Source organism: Tursiops truncatus, chromosome 2 (genome assembly GCF_011762595.2).
Source record: "Tursiops truncatus isolate mTurTru1 chromosome 2, mTurTru1.mat.Y, whole genome shotgun sequence".
Taxonomy (NCBI): domain Eukaryota; kingdom Metazoa; phylum Chordata; class Mammalia; order Artiodactyla; family Delphinidae; genus Tursiops; species Tursiops truncatus.
This window is the reverse complement of record NC_047035.1, coordinates 112266752-112290212: the sequence shown is the minus strand read 5'-3', so window position 1 is coordinate 112290212 and position 23461 is coordinate 112266752. Positions and strand designations below refer to the sequence as shown.

Here is a 23461-nt window from a genome sequence, read left to right as displayed (position 1 = left end):
ATTAAAATGTTTTCCTATGTATTTTTTGGTACCTGTGAAAGAATATATGTATTCATCCCTTACTTCATGTGACATTATGAGCCATAATTATAAAATGAACCTACCCCCATCTTAAGAACATTACCAATGAGTGTACCTTCCTCTCTGATTCCCATCCCTGCCTCCCTCCCCTCCCCTCCTCGGGGAAAAATTGTCTTGAATTCCTTTACATTTAAAAATAGTTTAACCACCTATGAATTTCCTGAACAGTATGTTATTTAGATATGCTTGAATATGAGCTTTTTAAAAAATGCTGTCATACTGTCAGTATCTTCTAGGCGACTGGATAATCAATTATGGTGTGTGTATGCAAGGGGGTGTTGTTTCAAGTGAAAATGAGCACATTCAGACTGCATGTGGCTACTTGGATTAACCTTGTGAGGTAGCTCTCACTCTGCTCAGGCCAGTCCCAGCTTTCACGTTAAGTGGAATTTAAGGGTGGGTCAAATGAAAAGGATTCCCTTTCCTCCACCTTTCACACCTCAATTACTTCCTGTGGAGAAAAGAGTTATAGCTGCCCGAGGCTGCTCTCCTTAGAAGGCCTGCTGGCAAAGTTGTCCCTTGGCTGGCAATGGGGAACTTGGGTTAGGGAAGGGTTCTCCCCATTCCCTGGGAAGAGTGGCTCACTCTGCCTAAACTGTCCAAACAGTATGATTCATGCTGAACGCCTGCCTTCCTCCCGGGAGTCAGAATTTTGGTACATGGCAGACAGACGTGCCTATGTGGCCAGCACTCCCTCCCTCCTTCCTCCAATAAGAATCATGGGCACTGAGTCTCTGATGAGCTTCCCTAGGAAACAGCATTTCACATGTGTCAGGACAGCTCATTGCTGGGGAGTGAGGTGTGTCCTGTGTGACTTCACTGGGGCAAGACTCTTGGAAGCTGGGCCAGCTTTGCATCTGGATGTTGCCCCATGCCCCTTTGTCTTTGATGATTTTTCATTGTATCTTTTTGCAGGTATAAATCATAGCCATGAATATGACTGTGTGTTGAGTCCTGTGAGTCTTCCTGGGATCGGTCTTTGGGATCCTGAGACTCCTCCAAACCTTTTTTTTTTTTTCCTGCACCACCCTGAAACTCGAATAGAGGGGCCTTGGCTCTGGGCTTTATACTTTGGAGGGCACTGAATCTCTCTTTCTCTCTCTCTCTCTCTCTCTCTCTCTCTGTCTCTCTCTCTCTCTCACACACACACACACACACACACACCCCTCTGATACTTGGGATCTGGAGCTCAGGGCTGGCCCAGCAATCCGTAACCCTAAAAGACCAGCCCTTATAACTATCACCATTTAGGCCCACGGGAAACCCTTCTGCACATCTCTTGCCTTATGTCCTGGAAAACGCATCAAATCCCATGAAGGTGGAATGCCATACACTTCCAACAATGTCAGAGGCAGGTACCACCTCAGAGAGCCGGAGAATCTGAACAGGAGAAGTGCTTGGGTAAGAGAAAGGCCAATTAATTAACTTGTCACATCCTTCCTCTCAGCTTGAATGCAGTAGATTCTTGTATAGAAAATTATTGTTTCTCGGCATGCCAGACATTCATTTTCTTGTTTCTCTTCATGTTCCAATTCCTGGTTCTGGAGATAAGAATGAACACAGTGTTCACGACACTTGCGCATGGACACTGAAGCATATTTTACTATAGTAAGCAATTCATATGACTCTTAGATTTGTATATATATGCAGTTCCAGACGTCGTATGTGTGAAGCGTGACATTAGGTCCTTACACTGATAACTAGCTGGACCCTGAATCATAGAATTGCAAATTGTTCTATTTTTATAAAAATATTTAATATCTAAATTTTCAAGAAATTAAAAAGTTTCAGCTTTCTTTGAGTACCTTTGGTTAAAATAGTTTGTATTCACTAATTATGATTTATATTTTGCCTTTTAACTTTGGTAGCAACTTAAAATATTTTAGAAGAGAAATAATGTTTACTAAACTCATATTGAATTTTTAATTTTTCCAATTTTTACATATATTTTAAGGTATTTTAAAAATGAAAGTACATTCACAGTTATTCCCTTTGTATATACATTTTATTTTGTAGTTATTAGATGATTATTGTCAATGGAATAACGTTTTGGGAAAATGAACATACTTGGAGATTTTGCTGAAGTGAAGGCAAAAAATAAAAGAAATAAATATAAAATAATACATGAGCTATGGCTCTCCTTATTTTAATACTTATCCAAATATCACCAGCCCATTAATGGAACAGCCTGATGCACACAGTGATAATTAAGTTCATTTGTCTTCGATGGAAGACTTTCAGTCATACAGAAGCCACAACTTCATTAACTTTTTATGTCTCGTTATGATGAGGATATTTTTGTTGAGGTAGAGAGAGCATAGAGCATCATATCCGATGTAACATTTGGCTTGTGATTTAACTTTTGCCCACGTACACACGTGATGTGTAGCCCTCAGGTTCGGGCAGGCCTGCTTCCTCCTTTCTTTACACACAGCCCTAGAAGGACCTGGGCTCTGGTGTGCAGCGAGTGCCCAGAAGCTGTGTGGACCAGGCCACAGCTGACTCAGTGTGCGTGTGTCTCCAGGACCAAGGTCACACCAAAGCCAAGGGAGGGAAGAGCCCCAGGAACCTCCCCAGATGGCCTCTGTGGGAAGCCTGGAAAAGCTTTCTCTATGAACACCCTCCGGTGTCTTCTGAGCTGGGAACATGGATGCTGGGAAGGCACTCAAGCTGCGGGCCTGGCCAGGGGGTTCAGTTTTAGCTCTGCCACCTTCTGGAGAGGTAACTCCAGAAGGGCAAATTTCCTGAACCTCTCTGATCTTGTTTCAACATGTGTAAGGTGGGAATACTCATTCTCACTTTTCAGCCTTGTTGTGAAAACTGGAGGCTTGTGTTTAAAACTCATAGCACGGTCCCTTGGATGTGGCTTAATCCATGTTAACCCATGTTTTTGGACAGTGAAACTGAAGAAAGACGTTAAACAAGAGGCTAAAGTCATCCTGGTGGTTAGTAGAAGGAAGAACCCAGGCATTTTAATGTTCCTTCCATTCGCTGGGCCCTGATGACCCGCCGTTCTTCTAAAGCCCACCTGCTCTCCTGCCCACATCCAGGTTAGGAAGGATGCCTGCCCTGCGAGGCGTCCTGGTCTGAGCACCAGTTCACTTTCCTTGGAATCTAGCTCTGAGGATTTGCAGCCAGGGTGGGCACACACTGGAGGTCCCCTTACCTGTAAGTTATTCCACCAGTAATCAGATTTCTTTCTACTGTGGGGAGCCAGCCTGTGTAAATTCACAGAAACCTGGGAACAGATGATATAAGGGTCACCGGAGCCTCCTTGCTGCCTAAAATGCAACATCCAGGAAAATGATTTCTCTGGGCACATAAGTTACTAGGGTCCCGGGGTAACCATAGCTCAGGCTCTGATAATTCCCTTAATGCTGTGTTCAGTGATGGAGTGTTCATGGCCCCCTTGGCAGCCCGCCTGCGTGGCCCTGCTCTCTGAGTTCAAGAGCCTCAGTGACACCTGCTGTTGCCGAGGGAGGTGATATATGTAGAGGGAGGACGGGCAGAGGGGAGGGAAGACCACTCCTTTCCCAGCCCCTTTTCTTCCAGGCCAGTCTGACTCAGGTTCAGAGACCCTTAGTCCTTCTGGTGAGCCATTTGGAGGGCAAAGACACTTTGAACCATGGCACAAATCACTAGTCATTTGCAAGAGGATAAAATTAGGTACCTATGTCATACTACAGTAAAAAATTCCAGATGGATTAAAGATTTGTGCATTAAATATACAGTACTAACAAATTAAAAGGCAATATAGGACTATGTATATGTAAGATTGTTTCGTTTTACCTATAATCTGAGCTGTCATCCTTTTCTAATAGAGTTTTACAGATAATCTCACATATATAGTCTTACAAGTCCAGGTAGAGGGCATATGTCATATATCTCAGTCTCGATCCTTATATCTCTATGTCTTGGGGTGGGGAAGGCCTTTCTAAGTCTGGCACCAAATCCAGAAGTCAACAAAGAAAAATTTGGCATATTGGACCACCTAAAAATTTAAAAAAGCAAAACAAAACTGTACCGTGAAAGGCACCATAAATAAAACATAAATACATAAATGACAGCCTGGGAGAAACTATTTGCTATACATCCTAGCAGGAAAACTGTAAATATCCATAGTATAGCAAGTGTTCCTCCAAATCAATCAGAAGCAACATAGATGGACAAATGCAGGATTCACACATACACACACACACTATACAGATGGTCCATTCAAGAAGAAAAAAATGTTAGGGCTTCCCTGGTGGCGCAGTGGTTGAGAATCTGCCTGTTAATGCAGGGGACACGGGTTCGAGCCCTGGTCTGGGAGGATCCCACATGCCACGGAGCAACTAGGCCCGTGAGCCACAACTACTGAGCCTGCGCGTCTGGAGTCTGTGCTCCGCAACAAGAGAGGCCGCGATAGTGAGAGGCCCGCGCGCCGCGATGAAGAGTGGCCCCCGCTTGCCATAACTAGAGAAAGCCCTCGCGCAGAAACGAAGACCCAACACAGCAAAAATTAATTAATTAATTAATAAACTCCTACCCCCAACATCTTAAAATAGCAAGAGGAGTTAGAATGAGAAATTGTTTAAAAGAAGAAAAAATTTTTAATTATTTGATATCTAAAACTGGAAGAAAAAACATTGTTTGATCTCACTAATCATTAAAGAAATATGGATGCAAACAACATTGTGGCATTGTTTTCATTTTTGCCTACCCAATTAAAAAGATTGATAGCCTTCAGAACTGCTGAGAGTGAAGAAACGAGCTCGCACACACTGTTGGTAGGAATGAAAATCCTCACAACCTTTTTGAAGGTAATAGCTCAATAGATATATAAACTTAAAATGCGCTTACTGAATAACCCCCCTATCTCTCCTCTAGGAATTTATCCTCCCAAACCATGGCATGAATGAGTAAAGATGTAAGTACAAGGGCATTCATTGTACCATGGCTTACAAGAGCAAACATTTGTACAAATTTAAATTTCCACGGCAGAGCATGGTATATCTGTGTAGTGGAATCCTCTTCAGCTCTTAACAAGAAGGTAGATCCGTGTAGCAGGAGGTAACATTTTTCTGAGTATTTGCTGGGCACTGTTCTGAGTGCTTCCCATCATGACCTTGTTTAACTCACTCAGGTCTTCATAAAGTAGATGATGTTGTCATCATCCACACGTTGCAAAAGAGGCACGGAGAGGTTATTAACCTCCACAAGATCACACAGCTGTGCAAAGTCAGAGCTGGTATTTGAACCGGGCAGTGAGGTTCCTGAGACACCAACCAGGAAGGAGGGGTCACTGATGAAAGTTGTGTTAAGTGATAAAGCAAGTTGCAGAAAAATATAGCATAACTACATTTTGGTGAAAATACATGTGACTATATATATAATATGTACTATTTATATGTATGTTGCATTACAATAATTATGGAAAGTTTAATTTGGTGGGAGTGATTGAAGGGGCAGATTTATTTTCTTCTGAAAAAACGGTGGGATTAAAAAAAATATAACTAGCTCCCTTCTGTTTTTATTTTTATTTTATTACCCATGCCCACTTGACTTGCATGAAATAAAAATGGCCCAGTCTGGTAACAAAAATACATCCTTGAAAAATAACATATCCTGTTCACACCAGTAATGAAAAATCCCAGTTTGGGAAATACAGCTTTTGATAGTTATTATTTAGCAGTAGATAAATTACTTTAAATAAAGGCTTTAAAAATGATTTAAAAGGTAGTATGTCATCGTCGTAGAAAAGGTGGAATTATAGAGCTGAGAGAGTGAACTGGTCATCTAGTGGGTTCCAGGAAGCTGGGACCTCCTGATCTGTGGTCCGTGCTGCATTTATTTCTCTCTTTATTTTCTTCCCAGCATCCTGTTTCCATGACATGCTACTCCAATCCCCCAAACCCAGAGCAAGCCTGGTCAGGGGTGGGGAGTCACCATGCAGTTGAAGAGCCCTGACCCAACCAAGTGATGTCACAGGAGCTGGTCCAGGACGGAGATCCTGTCCATTTGCTGGTGGCCAGAGTCACAGGGTCACAAGACCTCCAGCTGCTTGACTCAAAAGGGCGCCCAGGGCACAGCAGGCACTTGGGCTCTGTGGTTCTGTCTGGGGTGATTTTGCTTCCTGAGGATATCTGGCAATGTCTGGAGACACTTTTAGTTCTTACCACTGGGGAGTGGGTGCTACTGGAATCCAGGGAGGAGTGGGCAAGGAAGGCTGCTAAACATACTATAGACCAAAAATTACCCAGCCCCAAATCTTCATAAGGCTGAGATTTCAAAACCTGCCCGCCATTAGATCCCCTGGTCGGTCTTGCAGCAGGAGGGATGGGGTCCTGAGGGTCCCACCTGTGGAAGTTCCTTGGCCGGTATGCCCCTGTTCTAGAGGACAGGCAGGTTTCTCCAAGGCCAGGTGGAGAGAACCAGCCCAGTCCACCCCAGGCGCTGCATTTCCCAGGAGCTGGGAGGAATTAAGTTATAATATATGGACTAACATTGATACAGTGTGTGACAGGTGACAGAGTTCTTCCTCTGTGCTGGGGTTCAGTACAGGCTGGGGTCCTCTGCACTGCCGCCCATATTGTTGGGGTCCTGGACAGGTTGGGGGGAAGGGGAAAGGCTACATCTGCTTCTCATTCTTTCATGAAATGAGTTCCTTGTCATAAACTCCCCAGTCTCCCTTTGATCACAACTCTGACGGTTCAAACCCTTCATGTTATTGCAGGTTCCACTTGTGGGTAGGAGGCCTTCCCCAGCAGATGTGAAGGCAAACATACTCTTTCTCCCCATGCTGTGGTATCCTGGAGACTGGTGAGCCGGAGCTAGGATGCCATGACATCAGGTGGGTTAAGTGTGGGCTTCATGTACCCGATCCATATCATGTAAGCTTGGAGGGAGGGTGGGCAGCAAGGGCTGGCCAGGGAGGCTGGGCATTCGGGAGATGGACAGGGTTCCACGTGTCAGGTACTTCACATATGTTATTTCACTTGCTTCTCATGACAACTCCTTGAAATGGGTTTTATGATCATATCTATTTTTTAGAGGAGGAATTCAAGTTCAGACAGGTTAATTAACTCTGCCAACCTCATGTAACTAGAAAGTTGAGCTCCTGGAAAGGGTGGGGGGAGCTCTCTGGGCCATCATGGGTTCTGCAAGGGCGGATGAGAACTGGACAAGTGTAGACTGGCAGGAGAACCATGGCCCTGGGACACGTTTGTCCTAGGTTAGTGGGCACCGTCACCATGCCATGGAGCAGGGCAGCTTCGGCCTGGGATGAAGGAGTGGGATCACAGTGGCCACTGGACAGAGCATGGCCTCTCTGGGAATTGGAGGAGGTAGGGTGTGGGGAACTGGAAATGATCAATAGAGGGCAGAGGCCACCAAGGTGGGTGCTTAGAAGGGCCTGCAGACCAGAATAGGAGTGGAAATACTCTGAGGGGCTGAGACATGCTCTTCACTGCATCATGTGTGTGCCCTGTGACGGGGAACTGGGGTGTCCTGTGTTAAATAGCATGTGACTCCCTGGGGAGCATCTCCCTTCTGTTGATGTCTGTGGTTAAATGCACTAGCTTCTTGGCTTCTTAGAGTGATTTAGAAAAAGTGCCCCTCTGGGTGGGTGCATAGTTCAGAGTTTGGACTTGCTGTCTGCCCCTTTAGTCAGATGCTGATGGAGGACAGCTGTAGAGGAGGTCTACAGGCCTACAGGGCAGGGCGTGCGTGACCAGAGAAGAGGAACCGTGGAGGGTGGGTCGCTGCGTCCAGGCCTTCAGGCGGGCAGGGACTAACTCGTACCTGCATCTGCACGTACAGCTCCTGGACCTGAGCTGGCACAGAGCGTGCCCAGGCAGTGTTTGCCGAGAGGATGAATAGAAGAGGGTCACCTTCCTTTTGACTCCTTAGGGTGAGTCTTCAGCCTTCTTTGGAAGAAGATTTGGAAGTGAGGAAGAGAAAGCTATGGGTCAGGTAAGATGGAGGGGGGAAGCTTGACTCATCATGTCAACTTCATAGTAGATGCTTTTGAATCCTAAAAAAAATAATAGCTGAATGTTCTTGAGTGATGGGTTACCAGGAGCCAGCCACGGTGCTCACCCTTCTGTGATGGGCAGTTTTATATGTCACTCTGCCTAGGCCTGAGTTTCCAGTTATTCAACCAAATGCTAACTTAGGTGTTGCTGTGAAGGTAGATGTCATTAAAGTCCCAAACCAGTGACTTTAAGTAAAGGGGATGATCCTAGGCAAGCTGGGTGGGCCTGATTCAATCAGTTCAAAGGTCTTAAGAGCAGAGCTGAGGCTTCCCTGAAGGAGAAGAAATTCCACCTGGGGCCTGCAGCTTCAGCCGGCGTCTCAGTTCCAGCCGGCCCTTCCTGACGGCCTCCAAGTGGATTTCAGACTCACCCGGCCAGCCCCACAATCACATAAGCCAATTCCTTGCAACAAACCGCTTAGTGTATATCTCCTACTGGTTTTATTTCTTCGGCTGAACCCGGACTAATACACCTTCATATGGATCAATTTATCTAATCCTCGCAAGAACACTGTTAGAGTTGCTGTTGTTGTTTCCATTTTAAACTGGAGCCCAGAGAAGGCAAGCGGGGAAGCCAGGATTCAAACCGCAAGGCTTTTCCCTCCAGGGCCAAGTTCTCAACTGCTGCCCCAGAGAATCTCAGGGAGTGAGTCACGTCCATAGCAGCCATTGCTGGATAGCCGACAGGCTTCAAGATGGACCGGGCAGTTGTGATCGGCTGACTGGGACGGTGTCGTAAGGGAGGGAGTGGCCGCTACGCAGAGCAAGTTACCGCAGCAGTCAGCCCTGGGGGAAACACACACATCTCGATGTCACCTTGCAACAGCAATCTGTCCTTTCCTCTGAGCTCCCTGACATTCTGAGTGCGCACAGAATGTTCCCTCAACCTTGTATTTGCTTGTATTTTGTTTTAGAGTATCCTCTGGTGGTTGGTTTTCTCACAGGGCTGAGCTTTCTAAAATTCCCTGAAATGTTCACCATCAGTCCTCTAACGGGAGCTCTTGCCTCTGATTCATTCATTCATTCAAAGTGACATTGAGTTACCCTTCTTCACAAAGGAGCCCCAGCTTGCCCAAAAGAAGAAAGTTAGGTGTTGGCTCAAAAGGAATTCAGAGGCATCTGATGACTTGGCAGGAGTCCCTGGCTGTGCACATGCCACACCTGGATGAAAATTACCCCTCCAGAGTAGCAAGTGAAAGAAAAACCTTTGGGTCCAATGTTTGGAGTGCTGATTTCCCATCGTTTAAAATCATGGAGTAGACGTGAGCTGCATTCGATTGGTCTCCACGTAACAGCTCAGACTCTGTATGCCGACCCCCTCTGCTCCCTCCCGGTTCCCCTGCCCGAGGCCCTGCAGTCCTGAGGGGGGCTGAACACGAACAGACCAGGAGCTGGTGGATGGAATGCGTCCCCTTCTAGCAATGCCTTTTGGAAAATGCAGAGTGGAACACGAGCCAGAGTAGTTGTGTGTGAGGTGGGTGTGGGGTGTGTACACGTGTGTGTACGTTTCTCTGTGTCAGAGGAGGTGTGGGCAGCGGGTAGAAGGAGGGTGGCTTGATAATGAGCAGGGACTGGGTATTTGTTCCAGCCTGAGGGGTAAGGTTTGAAGCCACGGGACAAAACTGGGCTCTGAACTCATGGGGCCTCCAGGAGCGTGGCTGAGGACAGAAAGCTCAGTCCAGAGGGAGCAGAAGAGGGACAGAGACCAGTGCCTATGGTTTAATGACAGTTCCAAGGATTAGAGTATTTTCATCCTTTGTTTCTTTCTGTCTCTTTGTCTCTGTGTCACTGTCTTTGTGTCTCTGTCTCTCTCGTGTGTGTGCCTGACCACTCTTTTTCTTTGGAAACAGGAAAGCAATTGAGTGGCTCACAGAATCCCGAGGAAGAAGAACACTCAGACCTTCTAAAGGCACAGGGACAAAAGGAAGAACCACAAGCAAAATCACTCCCCAGGGCTTCCCTGGTGGCGCAGTGGTTGAGAGTCCGCCTGCCGATGCAGGGGACACGGGTTCGTGCCCCGGTCCGGGAAGATCCCACATGCCGCAGAGCGGCTGGGCCCGTGAGATATGGCTGCTGAGCCTGCGCGTCCAGAGCCTGTGCTCCGCAACGGGAGAGGCCGCAGCGGTGAGAGGCCCGCGTACCGCAAAAAAAAAAAAAATCACTCCCCAGAACTACTGCTGACGCCCTGCTGGCTCCTGGGTGTCACCCAGTGGCACTGCAGCTGTACAGCTGGTGGACCCAGGTTGCTGCCCAGACCAGAATCAGGGAGACCCGATTCATAGACCTGGCAGACCTCTGCTGGGAGACTTAGGGGGGGTGACATGAGTCCTCAAAGGACCCACCAGCTGGCTAGGTGGGGTCAGCTAGAGACAGCTTTAGGATTCTGGTTTATTGCTGGAAATAAAAGAGACAATGATGGTCAACTCTTGTGCTGGTTGGATCCCACGTGTAGACAAGGAATTTCAAACTCTAATTTTACCCTGGAACACCAACAATCCCGCCCCTAAATTCCCCTAGAGATGTTAGGGCAATCTCTAACCTCTAGTAAGATGGATGGATTAGCGAGACCTTCCTTGTGTCTCTAGTTCATCGGGTACAGAGTCTTCTGTGTGTCGGCCAAATGGCACTGGAGTGGGAGAGAGGAGAAGGGAAAATCAAGGACAAAAGATACTGTGAAAAATGGAGATACTGGAATCTTCCAGCTGCAGATCCCTATTTGTTTGTTTTTGCTTTGGGCCATGGGGCTTGGTTTCAAGCTGAGACCTTGGCCTTCAGGAGCAAGCTGCCGTGGTCCTCAAAGGCGGGGGGCAGTGATGGTGGAGTGGGTGACATCCCACTCACTCTCAGTGAGAGAGTCCCACCCTCTCACTGCAAGCAGGTTGCTATATTGTTACTGTGGCCAGTTAGAGCCTGCTCTGGGGGGGAAACTTCTAAAATCCTGGGAAGTGAGTGTCTCAAGGTCTCATCCTGGAAGAATAGTCTGACCCTAGAAGAACAGGTGAGGGGTGATCTCTCTATTTCTCAGCCAACTTCTAGAAGATGGCAGAGAGGGCCAGCAGTGAGTTTAGCCTCATGGAAATCACAGGCTTTGCAGCCTTTGGGATACGTAGACTCTCTGGCTTCCTTCTTCTTTGTACCAGAAAACCAGACCTGCTTCCGCCAGGCTTGGGGCTGCAAATGGAACCTCTGGGACCAGAGCTAAGAGGAGAGACAGCCTGAGACCCGTGGCCTCCTCAACACGGGGAGAAGTGGCTCCTGACCAGTGAGAACTGGCTGTGCCTGGGATGGTGTGTGTGTGTGTGTGTGTGTGTGTGTGCGCGCGCGCACGTGCACATATATAAACGTGTGTGTGTGTTTTAGTCAGGGACAGAGTGGAGGCTGATCCCCCTGAATGCCTCCTCTTCACATCCTCCAAGGGAGAAGGGCCATTCTCCTTGACTCCTGGGAGCTGCAGAATATTTGAGAGAACACGTCTGCCCAGAACAAAGCAAAACCCTCAAAGGTTCTTTCCTATCTCTGATTCTAGAAAATTACCTGCCCTTTCATCCACTTCTCACATTCACGGCCTGTCTGTGTCACTGTCATTTTCCACCTCCTGGCATCTCAGCGCTCATCCTTTCTCTTTTGTCTCTCCGTCTGTCCAGGCTGGTTTGCATCTCTTTGTCTTTGCAGGGTCTGCATCCCTGCCTCTGTCTGTCCCTCCCTCCGCCTTGGCTGGCTTCTCTCTCAGCTGTCGCTTTTCTCTCCTCTCCTCCTGGCTAGCGCTGAGCAAGTGGCTGTCGGCCGTCCCTCGCTAGAGCCGAATCCCAGAGAAAACCAGTGTTGGAGCTGATGAGTGATTTTGGCTCCCTGTCTGATTTCCCTCCAGCTTGGTTTTGAAGCTCTGTGCAGCCCGGGGATGTCTGGAGGCCGGCTGGGCCGCATTGGGCTCTGCTGCTTAGGGCCCCCAGCCTTGGCACCCGAGGTTCCACCCCTTCTCCTGACTTGGAGTGATCCTGTCGTCCTGTCTTACAAATTGGGATCGCCTCCCTGCATGTGGGCTTTGGTGACAGCCACCAGATGGCAGGGACTGGTTTTTATAGTAACTCATTAACCTCTTGCCATCCTGCAATTAAGAAAGCATTTAATTGCTTTTGCTCGAGCCATCCTATGAGTGATTTGGGCGGCTCGTGTTCCTCATGTGAACCAATTTGCAGCTAGAGCCCGAGAGGGTGGGCACAGTGGCGTGTGAGGGCCCAGACGTGGTGAGCACCCTGGGCAGCCCTGGCTTGCCCTTTGGGGCCTTTGGGTGGAGGGGAGCACGAGCCTTAGAACCTTCCCGATTGGTTTCCTGCTGGCTCCTCAGCAGGACTCCTGATGAGTCCTGTGGGTTAGCGCTGGATGCCCCTGAGAGGCTATCTAGGTTCCTTCTCATTTAACCGTGGGGAGGACTAAAGCCAAATAAGTCAGGGAACTTGCCCCAAGTCACACAGCTAATCACTGGCACCACCTGGGCTGCAGCCCAAGTGTTCATTTTCCACCTGCGGTGCTCTGGGCTTCTCCTTGCTTTGCCAGCCTTTCCTGGGAGACGTGCTGCTGCAGCGCCTCTGAAACTGTGTTCACTTCCGTACTTGGTCTGCTTTTAGGTGCATAACTGCCCGAGAGTTATTTACTCAGGAAATAGCTCAGGGCATCCCTGAATGGATTAACCAACTCCATCCAAAGAGGCAGGACCCACTCCCCTCTCCCCGCCACGCACTCCCAACCAGCACACCTGGCAGCCTCACTGCGGCACTGGGGATCACTGAGTGCACAATGCCGTGACCACAGAGGCTCCAGCCCACAGCAGAGCTCCCACCAGCCTTTTTTAGGTGCCAACCCTGCACCAGCTGACCCGCTCACAGCAGAGCCCCTTAGGCCTCCCAGAGACGGTTAGCAGCTTGCCTCCCATCCCTGTGTCCCAGCACCACCTCCACAGGGCAGGTCTCCGGGCATCTGTCATTGCCGTGTCTTTGTTCCCTTACTGCTTATACCTTTCCCCGCCACCGACCCCCTCACCTCCCAAACCCCACACCCTTCCACTGGGCTTTGGGTGCTTCTGCTCCACAGCAATGGATCCCTCCACCCCCAGCAGGGTGGGCAGGGAGACATGCCACCCAGACCCCCATCAACGAAGGCTTTGCCTCGGCTGCTGGGAAGGTGGTCGGCAGGCCACCTTTGGGGGCTGTCTTAGCTGTGGAGGGCTGCCTCGCCCACAGTCATGCCCTTCTGGAGGGGATGCCCCATCTGATGACTGATCAAGGAGGGCATATAAGGATCGGTTATTTTGGTCCAATGCAGGACAACTCTGATGGGTCATTTCGGCTCCAGAGCTCCCACAGGGTCAGCCCAGGGCCTGTCACTGGCCAGCATCACAGCTTTACTTCTTCCTCCAACTTCTGCTTCATCCCAGTCACATCCCCAGGTATTTATCCCAAGAACATTCCTGCTTATGAAGAAATATTAAATGTGATAACTCTATATTTAACATTTTGAGGAAGTACCAAACTCTTTTCCACAGGGGCTGTACCATTTTAGATCCCCGGCAACAACGTGTAAGGGTTCTAATATGGTATACAGGTATTCCAGCATCATGTGTGGAAACGACTCTTCTTTCTTCATCGACGCATCTTGGCTTCCTTGTTGAAATTAATTGGCCATAGATGTATGGGTTTATTTTTGGACTGTCAATTCTGTTCCATTGATCTATATGTCTATCCTTATGCTGGTACCTAACTGTCCTGATTACTGTGGGTTTGTAATAAGTTTCTTAAAAATTAAAATAATTGTTTCCAGCTTTATTGATACACAACATATAACTTTGTGTAAGTTTAAGGTGTACAACGTGATGATTTGATACATGCGTATATATATATATATATATAGTGAAATGATTACCACAATAGGGCTTAGTTAACGCCTCCATCACCTTTTTGTGAGTGTGTGTGTGGTGGAAACATTTGAGATCTAATCTTTCAGCAACTTTCAATTATACAATACAGTATTGTTAACTATACGGTACATTAGATGCCCAGAACTTGTTCATCTTATAACTGGAAGTTTGTCCTTTGACTCATATCTCCCCATTTCCTTCACCCTATAAGTTTTGAAATCAGATGTGGTAAGTCCTTCACTTTGTTTCTTCTTTTTTAAGATAGTCTTGGCTTTTCTGGGTCCCTTACATTTGCATGTGAATTTCAGGATCGGAGGAGACAGAAAAGGGAGGAGGGCTTTTTAAGTCGCTGACAGTAAGGCCTGTGATGTGGGACTCCCCCAAGGGCTTCAGTAAATTCAACTGGGCATCTGAATAACTGGGCAAGCGTGTTTGCTTATGTACTTATGTATTTTGTGGAACAGGGGAAAGGGGCTACGTGTGGTGTTCCCGTTGACTCAGTGTGAAATGGGGATGGAGGCCTGAAAGCAGGAGGCCGGCACAGGGAAGACCCTGGGGGTGAAAGCTTTCTCAGACCTGGGGCAGCTCCCGGCTCCATGTGCTGTTCCACTGGGGAATTGAGAAATCCCCGCCATCGGCAGGCCTGTCGGTAACACAGAGCGCGAGGCACAGAGATGAAGCTGCTCTCTGTGAAGAGGGAGGCGGGTGGCACCCTGGGGCACCCCAAAACACCTCCTCGGGCCTCTGACCTCTGTGGAACGGAGCTGGACATCAGGGCCCCTGTGTGGCTTTAGAAGGGTTGGTTTTGTAACCCATGTCTCACTTGGGGGGGTGGCTCTCCCCCACCCGCCGTGGACAGATGGGGTTCACGAGCTCCCCGGGACTCCGTCTGTCACGTCTCCCAGCAGCCCCATCTTCTCTGGAGTCGACAGCTGGCCTGGCTGCCTCTGCGGAGTGGCAGCTTCTCTACTGCCTGAAGCCAAGTTCCTCTCAGTGCTGTCACTCTCTGGGCTGTTCCCGTGGCTGCTGCAATGGGTGATGAGACCCCGTGTGACTCGTGTCCTCTGCACAGACTCCAGGGCTAGGCTCTGAGGCCCAGGAGGTCTGAGATCCTGGCCAGAGGGTGCAGGTGTGCGGGCAGGTGGGTGTGAGCATTCCAGTTATCCCTCTTTCAGGAGTTCTGTTTACTCATCCTTTCCTCAGAGTCCTTCAGGGAGAGAGAAAGCATTCTGCCCCCTTTCCTGGGACTGGAATTCTCTCCCACTCATGGCTGCCCAGATCTGGTTCCCAGATGCCTCTTGGAATATCTTACTGGAGAATGCTTGCTCACTGGTCCTTGAGCCTGGAAGAATCCTGGACCTTCAGAGCCACAGGTAAAAGGCAGCCTAGTTCAGGAGAGGCCACAGACTTCAGAAACATCCTGACCGGGATCCATCCCAGCTCTAATGCTCACTGGCTGTGTGACCTTGGACAAGTCACTTCCGTCTCCCAGCTCCCATTTCCTCCTCTGGAAAAACCTGATAGGGTTGTTGGGATGATGAAATTAACACACAACAAAATTCCTGCTGACTTGTAGGCCCTGAAATGCTGCATTTGTATCTGTTGACGTTTGGGTTCCCAGGGAAGCAAGCTCTGAGACAGAGTTTAGCAGTCAGGATATTAATTAGAAATGCCCTGGGGATCAACATGCTTGGAAGGAGAGGGATAGAAGCAGCAGAGGGAGAGTGTGTCCAACTCTCACAGAGCTCTGAAACCAAAATGGCCTTTTACACCCGGTGCTGGAGGCCCCCACGTTCGATGACTCCCTGGGAGGACTCCCAGGGCTCAGCATACGGTGGTACTCACAGCAATGATTTATTACAGCGAAAGGACGCAAAGCAAAACCAGCCCGGAACAGTATACAGAGGAAGTCCAGAGGAAACCGGGCACAAGCTTCCGAGAACCCTCTCCGGGTGGAGTCACACAGGATGCCCTAATTCCTCCAGCAGCAAACTGTGACAACACGTGTGACGTGTTGCAACCAGGCAGGCTCACTGGAGACTCAGTGCCCAGGGCTTCTGTCGGGAGGAGGGGGGAGGGCCGGCCGCACAGGCCTCTCTGCCTGCCCCGTACCACGATTCCCGACTCGCAGGAGGAAGACAGGTGTTCAGCATGAAGCATATTGTTTTTGGAGCCACTCTTATCAGGGATTGGTGGGGACCCTCCAAAACCCAAGTTCCCTGATGCCAGCCCAGGGCCAGCCTTGCCAGCAGGCCTTTGAAGGAGGGCAGCCACAGGTGTTTATGATAACTCTTTAATGCACATTTCTCCACTTCAATCAGTCATCAGATATGGTCCTCCGGGGAAGGGGTGTGACCTTGGTGCAGCTGTCCTCTGACTGCCGAAGCCTGCCTGCCACAGCCCTCCCAGCAAGACCTTCATTAAGGGGGAATCTGCGTCCAAGCACCCACCACAGGCATGAGATGAGTAAGGTGCTCCCAGCCCTCACGGCTGTGGGATGCTGAAGAGCTCTGCTGCTGGGAATCTGGCCACCTCTCACCTCATGTGGACCCGGGAGAACTAAGCCAAGAGGGAGCCCCTGACATTGTCCATCCATGAATGTGCACAGGTCAGATGGCAGGAGAGAGAAAGTGGAGCTTGGTGTTCAAGGGGGAAGTGAGGCGGTGCTAGGGAGACGGCTTGTCTGTAAACACAGATAACCAGAGTAGAATAGAATAGACTGGTAGTAAAGACATAGTTGCTGAATTGGCTTGATCCTGCTGACTACGTTCCCCAAGCTGAGAGCTGTGGATTTAGAGACATAAATAGGGGTTGGTTTCTGCCCTTGGGTGCTCATTGTCTACAGGGGAAGACTGACCTATAATCAGAAAGACGTGGTAATTGAGAGAAGCAGAGAGTGGGGAGAGCCTGGGTGACCCCTATGCCTAGTAGGAATGGAATGAGGAGGGAAGGCTTCCTGGAGGCGGTGTCATTCACACTGGGCCCTAAAGGATGAGTAGGAGTTAACCAAGTGGACAAGGAGAGAGGAAGGAGATTTCAGGAATGGACAATAAAACAAACCCTGGGTAACTCGAAGCCTGTGGATTCTTGTGATCCCTGGTGTCTGACCCTTCTGAGTGATTTCTTCTAGATCAGGAACATTTCCTGGAGTCATAGAATCTCAAGTTGGAGAGAAACTTACCAGCTCCCATAGCTAAGTGTGCATTCACGTCAAGCTGTTGGGAAGTCTCACCTGCATCCCTCTGATGACGGGGAGCTTACTACCTCTTGAGACTGCATTCATCTGGATGACTCAGCATGCTAGCAAGGTCTTCCTTCTACTGAGCTGGAACCTTTTTCCTTGGTTCGTCCACTCACTTATCGTGATATTATCCTTTGGATTGATGACAAATTTAAATCTTTATGAATCGTGAGGGTCTGTGGGTTTTCCACTGTTATTCTCCAAGTAGTTAGTCCCTCCATCTAGTAGCAAAGGAAAGAGGCAGCAGCGGCTGGAGCTGGAGAGCTACAGAGAAGCAGTATAATGAAATGATTAAGAGTGGGACTCTGGAGCCAGACCATCAAGGGTGGAATCTCAACTATGCCCCTTATTATGTAATCATGGTAGGTAACTTAACCTCTCTGTGCCTCAGTTTCTTCATCTGCACAATGGGGATAAGCATAGTAAGCTATGTCATTGGGAGGTGGCAAGGATTAAGTTGATACTTGAAGTGCTCAGAACAGTGCTGCCAGAGAGCACTGTCGATGTACAAGCTTCAGCTGCTATTCAAAAGCGACTGTGACAGTTGCCAGGCCACAGGAATGGTGCCGCAGACCTACTGAATAAAATTAGATGAAAATAGCCACCACGGCTGGATGAGGATAAGGCTCTGCCTGTGAATGAAAAGCCATCAACCTCATTCATACAGTTTGTCTCCACTGTTCTCTCTGCTTTTGTAATCTGTATGGGAGCCATTCGACTGTCCCCAAACTCCCCCATGTATGGGGTCTGCTTTTGCTATTTAAATAACACTGCTGCAGGTCCCCATTTCATGAATAATGGGAAAACTGTGGTGTGGTCCCTTCCACCTGGAATCCCTACAGCAATCCAACTTTAGGCTGTTGCCTGTTCCATGGTGGATCATGGGTGTGTATTTGTGTCACCACATAGCACAGTGAACTTCAACTTGGATGTCACTCATGGCTGCTCTGAAGGTCCGAGGCCGCTCCTCCCCCACCTGTCCTCCCCCAGGCCCTCCATCTGCCCCTGGGTTCCAGGCTCCTCACTCCCTTGGGACCTCCCCACATCTCTCCCTCTTTTTGTTCTCTTCCCCTTTCCACTCCTCTCCCTTGGGCTGCCCCCAGAAGTTCAGGATTCCTTTCCTTTATTAAGAAGAGCAGTGTTCGGCCCTCCACCCTCTACTTGGGCTGGGACCCGTTTCTGTAAATCAAAAGCATGAGGAGGAACCAGCAGAAGCTCTCACATGTCAGTTTCCCTTCATCGTGATCAGTTTTTCCATGTGGCTCCCGCTCTACCACCAGACTCTGTCAGTAAAGGGATCCAGGCCACGATGTAATCTTTCCCTGATATAAATTATTCTACACCCCTGGCCCTCTTTAAAGGCAGATGGAGATACCGTCTTTTACTTTTTAAGGCAACTTAAAATCTTGCCTGGGAAGCCTGGAATAGCCTTCCTTCCTTCTCTCTGGCTCTCCAAATTCTGCCTGCCTGCCCTTTAGGAATAAGCTGAGTCTGCCTTCTCCATGAAGCTTCGCTGATCAAGTGGCTTAGAATCTCATGGCAAGGCCCCCACTTGGCCATTAGTTACCTGCTACCTGGAGTTAGATAATCCAAGTCCCAAATTTGTGTGACTTGTCACCCCAATTAAAATGCTCTTTCCCAGAAAAGTCTTATGAGACTCAAAGTTCACTGGAAGACTCCTGGCCTGAGGACAGGAGGAACAAGGAGTCAGAGAGGCATGGTTTGAATCCTGGCTTCCCCATCTGTTGGCTGTGTGCCTTTCTATCTGTTACTTAACCTCTCTGAACTCATTCTCTCATGTATAAATGTGAGGAAGAATGCTTATATCACATAGTTGCTCTGAGTATGATCAAAAACCAGAAAACAAGTGTTGGTGAGGATGTAGAGAAAAGGAAACCCTTGTGCACTGTTGATGGGATTGTAAAATTGTATAGCCACTGTGGAAAAGAGTATGATGTTTCCTCAGAAAAATTAAAGATAAAATTACCCTATGATCCAGCAATTCCACTTCTAGATATATACCCAAAGGAATTGGAAGCAGAGTCTCAAAGAGATATTTGTACACCCATGTTCACAGCAGCGTTATTCACAATAGGCAAAAGGTGGAAACAATCTCATTGTCCAGCGATGGATGACTGGATAAACAAAATGTGGCACATCCGGGCAATGGAATATTATTCGGTCTTAAAGAGGAAGGAAATTCTGCAATATGCTACAACATGGATGAAGCTCGAGGACATTAGATTAAGTGAAATAAACAGATCATAAAAAGACAAATACCGTATGATTCCAGTTGCATGAGGTATGAAAAGCAGCTAAAATAAAAAAGACGGAAAGTGTAATGGTGGTTGCCAGGGGCTGAGGGAAGTAGAGAATGGGGAGTTATTGTGTCATAGGTCTAGGGTTTCAGTTGTACAAGATGAAGAGTCATGGGGATGGATGGTGGTGATGGTTGCCTAACAATGTGACTATATTTAATACCAATGAATGGTGCACTTAAAAATGGTTAGGATGGTAATTTTTGTTATATATATTTTACCACGATAAAAAGAAGAAGAAAAGAAAAGGTGTATGTCAAATGCCCCGCAGAGGGTCTGGCACATAGGAGGGGTTTATAGATTTTAGATTCCTTCCTTCCTCTGGAAGAACCCACAGAATAAGGGAGGAGCAATCAGACAGTGGGCCTTGGATGATGGTCTAGGGGGACTAAAATCTGAAGGGCAAGTGTACCTACTGAAGAAGTCGGGGTCAGGGATGATAAGAGCCAGCTGGGTCCAGATGCCACCGGACAGACAAGCAGAGCCCTTATCTGGGGCCCGTGAGAAGAGCTGACACGTGGCAGAAACAGGAGCAGCTGGTCTCCTTCTTCCTTTGCTGCCCAAACATAAAGGCAGCTCTCAGGACTCCTCCTCTCCAGAGCTGCCGACGGGGCCAGACTGCTGCCTGAGGTCCCAGGGCTTGCTTCAACCCAAAGGGAAGGAGAAGTAGTGGCAGGGCAGACTCCAGGGAGATGCACGCGCACCTCCCTGTGAACTTGGACTCCCAGGAGTCTTCTGAAAGGCTGGACCGAGGTATATGGGTAGGGAGGGAGCCGGGAGAGGTCAGTTCTGCCCCTCTGAGCCTCGGTTTCCTCATCTGTGCAAAGAGAGCATTGGGCTCTAGAATCTGCAGAAGGAAAGCCTTCCACTCAGCAAGCTCAGGAGTTTGGCCGAGTGTGTGTGTGTGTGTGTGTGTGTGTGTGTGTCCTTGGAGAGCTCTGTGCACTCAGATGTGGCTAACTCAGATTCCATTGATTCTGAACATGTAATATTTTTGACTTGGACTAGGCTGAAGGCTACACTTGCATACTTCACACAGAAATGGGCTTGACTTCTCACAAGTAGTGTTGGTGTGATGATGGAAGAATCATTTCCATAATGCCAGGGTGCCTCTCCCACAACACCTCTCAGGTTCCACCAGCATTGACAGAACACCCCTCCCCAAGGACCCCGCTGCCCCCAGTCATCTCTGGCCATTCCCTCTGTGTCTGGGAGACTTCGCCAACTCCACCATCCAACTTATTAATTGGAATTATTAATTGATTTTAATTTTTATAATCATGTTTTTCATGTTCAAGAATTGCTGCTTTGCATTGTAACTTTTTATTCTGTATATGCGTGTCATCATCTTGACTCTTTCTGAACATATTAGTTATTATTCTAAATTTGTCTTCTGTTTCTTCTATGGATGCAATTCCATCTTTGTGAGCTCAGGGCCTCTATTTTATAGTGTGGGTTTTCCTCAGATGTTCAGTGGTTCTTGGCTGTCTCTTCACATTTGCACGTAAGAATCTCTATTTGTTTCTTAAGAGACTCCTCGTCTCTTGGACTGTGATTTTTCTCTGCATTCGTTCCTCTGTTAACTTAGTCCCTTCTGCTTACTCTTTTCCAGGAATTCCTCAACATTTCTGGTCAGCCAACTCCACTCACCCTCCCTCGCTCCTTCTCTCCCCGCCCCTCTCCTTCCGTCATATTTTCAGTGTTGGTAGAGATAGACCTCTTCTGCCTCCTCTTTTTTTTTTGCGGTACGCAGGCCTCTCACTGTCGTGGCCTCTCCCGTTGTGGAGCACAGGCTCCGGATGCGCAGGCTCAGCGGCCATGGCTCACGGGCCCAGCCGCTCCGCGGCATGTGGGATCTTCCCGGACCACGGCATGAACCCGCGTCCCCTGCATCAGCAGGCGGACCCTCAACCACTGCACCACCAGGGAAGCCCCCTCTGCCTCCTCTTTATCTCCTCTTCCATTCCTTCTCCTCCTTCTTCTTCCCCAAAATGTATCACTTCAGTGATCACAGACACTTTGTCAGGAGGAGAAAGACGTGGCTACGCTCCATCTGACATCTCTTTTAGTTTGACCCTTTTATGTCTCTTTTCACAAACCTTAGAATAATCCACAAGATGATTATCATTTCCCTCATTTTATCGATGAAGAAACCGAGAGATTAAATGACTTCCTTGGAGATGCACAGCTTGACATCAAATCCTCCGACTCCCAGTTCAGTCTTTTTTTCCTCTTCCATCTTTCTGAAATCCCAGAGACCTTTAACCTGCTCCCACTACTCAGAAAGCCCAGTTCAAATCAGTGGTCACTGTGCATTTGAGTCCAAAAGGGCAACATGAAACTGTGTGCTCTCCGTGGAAGCTGGCCCCGGAAGACCCTGATGTGTTGTTGTGTTAGCAGAGATGGGTAGGATTTGCTCATGAGCTACCAGTATTTACTTAAAACTGTCCCAGAATTTAGATTATCCAACAAGTCAAAACAACTTTCTTCCCCCAATAAACCTTAACTCACAGTGATTAGGCTACGTTTTCTGACTTATTGAATTGTTTATTGATTTTTTTCCAGGCGGTACTTCTTAATAAAGTCAATTTCTTGATAAAGTAAATAAACTAGTGTGGTCATGGTGCGGGGTATAATCAGGAAACCTCCTCTCAGAAATGCTGGAACACAGGAGCAGCTGTGTCTACACTGGAACTGAGACTTTCAAACAAAATGGAAATTTTCCACTATGTCCTGGGGGCCAGGAGGAGGTTACCAGGTCCCCTGAAAGCTGGGACTTGAACTTGAAATAGGAGAAAATCAAAGTCCATGACACCCTGGGTGGGTGACCAGTTCAGGTTTGACACTGGCCAGTGAGTGTGTTTCTCAAAGGGCCCTTTGAGTCACCTTGAGGGCCTTGTTCTAAGTTCCTAGGGAAAATGGCCTGGGAAGCTGAGCATGGGCCCTGGAAATGAGCTGTAGTCAGTAGAAGCAACTAGTCAAGGTTGGTGGAAAGAGGCACATCTACTTGTGAGGGCAGTAGCAGAGGAGCTGTGAGCTGGAGAAACAGAAATATGTCATGTCATGGGTGGCATGTCATCCGGGCCTTTGGGGAAGGCAGGACCCGAGACCTGGAGCCCAGGAAGCGAACTGGGTGGAGCTCAAATCCAGAAACCTCTGCGATTCTCACTCGAATCACCGCTGGTCCCCAAGGCTGATAGGACCTGGGAAGCAAGAGTCACATGAGAAAAAGTGTGAAAATACAGAAGTGAATTTTAACGGTCCCCTTGACTTCTCCCCCTGTCGGCTCTGGGCCTCTTGAGACTAGGGCTGGACGGCCATCTCCATTGCTGCCTCTGAAAAATTCATCGTGGCCCATCCTCTCCTGGACTTGCCAGGCACTAGGGCCACTTGCCTGGGATGAAAGAGTTTGTGGCGTGTCTGAGAATGAGGCCCCAGTATCCTGCCCTCCAGAGGCTGGCTTCTCCATGGGTTGATGGATGAAGTCTTCGTGGGGCTGGGATAAATCAGGTGCCAGGTACAGGTGGAGACCAGGCTAAATGTGGTATTCTGAGTTGGGTTATGAATTTTGAAGAAAATCGTTAATAGTAATAGGCATCCGTATAAGAGATTATTCCAGGCAAGATGCTACCAGGCAGATGCACACGTGTGGGCATCACTTTCTGGGACCCAGCTCCCTACTAGAGAAGGGGACCCCAGTGAAGTTATCTTCCCCTGAGACCAAGGGCCACTCCCCTCCCTGATCAGAGCAGAAACTCTATCCTTCCCATCAGTCTGCAGGGTCCCCAAGGGCAAGCGCTGTCTTTTTCCCTTCCCTCCAGTCCAAACACATGGGTTGGTCTTTCCCAAGGGCACAGTCCTTGTCTTCTCCACCCAACCGGGAGCTTCAAAAGTTC

General features: G+C 48.5%; 1 long non-coding RNA gene across 2 annotated transcripts in view; it reads left to right on the top strand.

Moving 5' to 3' along the window:
* Positions 1-22247, top strand: part of LOC109552390 (uncharacterized) — a 51409-nt gene extending 29162 nt beyond the window's left edge. The window contains exons 5-7 of one of the 2 annotated variants that reach the window (XR_012330194.1): positions 997-6913; positions 7882-8034; positions 9946-22247. This is a non-coding gene — a long non-coding RNA (uncharacterized lncRNA). The remainder of the gene's footprint in view (positions 1-996; positions 6914-7881; positions 8035-9945) is intronic. The other variant, XR_012330195.1, reaches the window with a different exon arrangement.
* The last annotated feature ends 1214 nt before the right edge of the window (positions 22248-23461 follow it).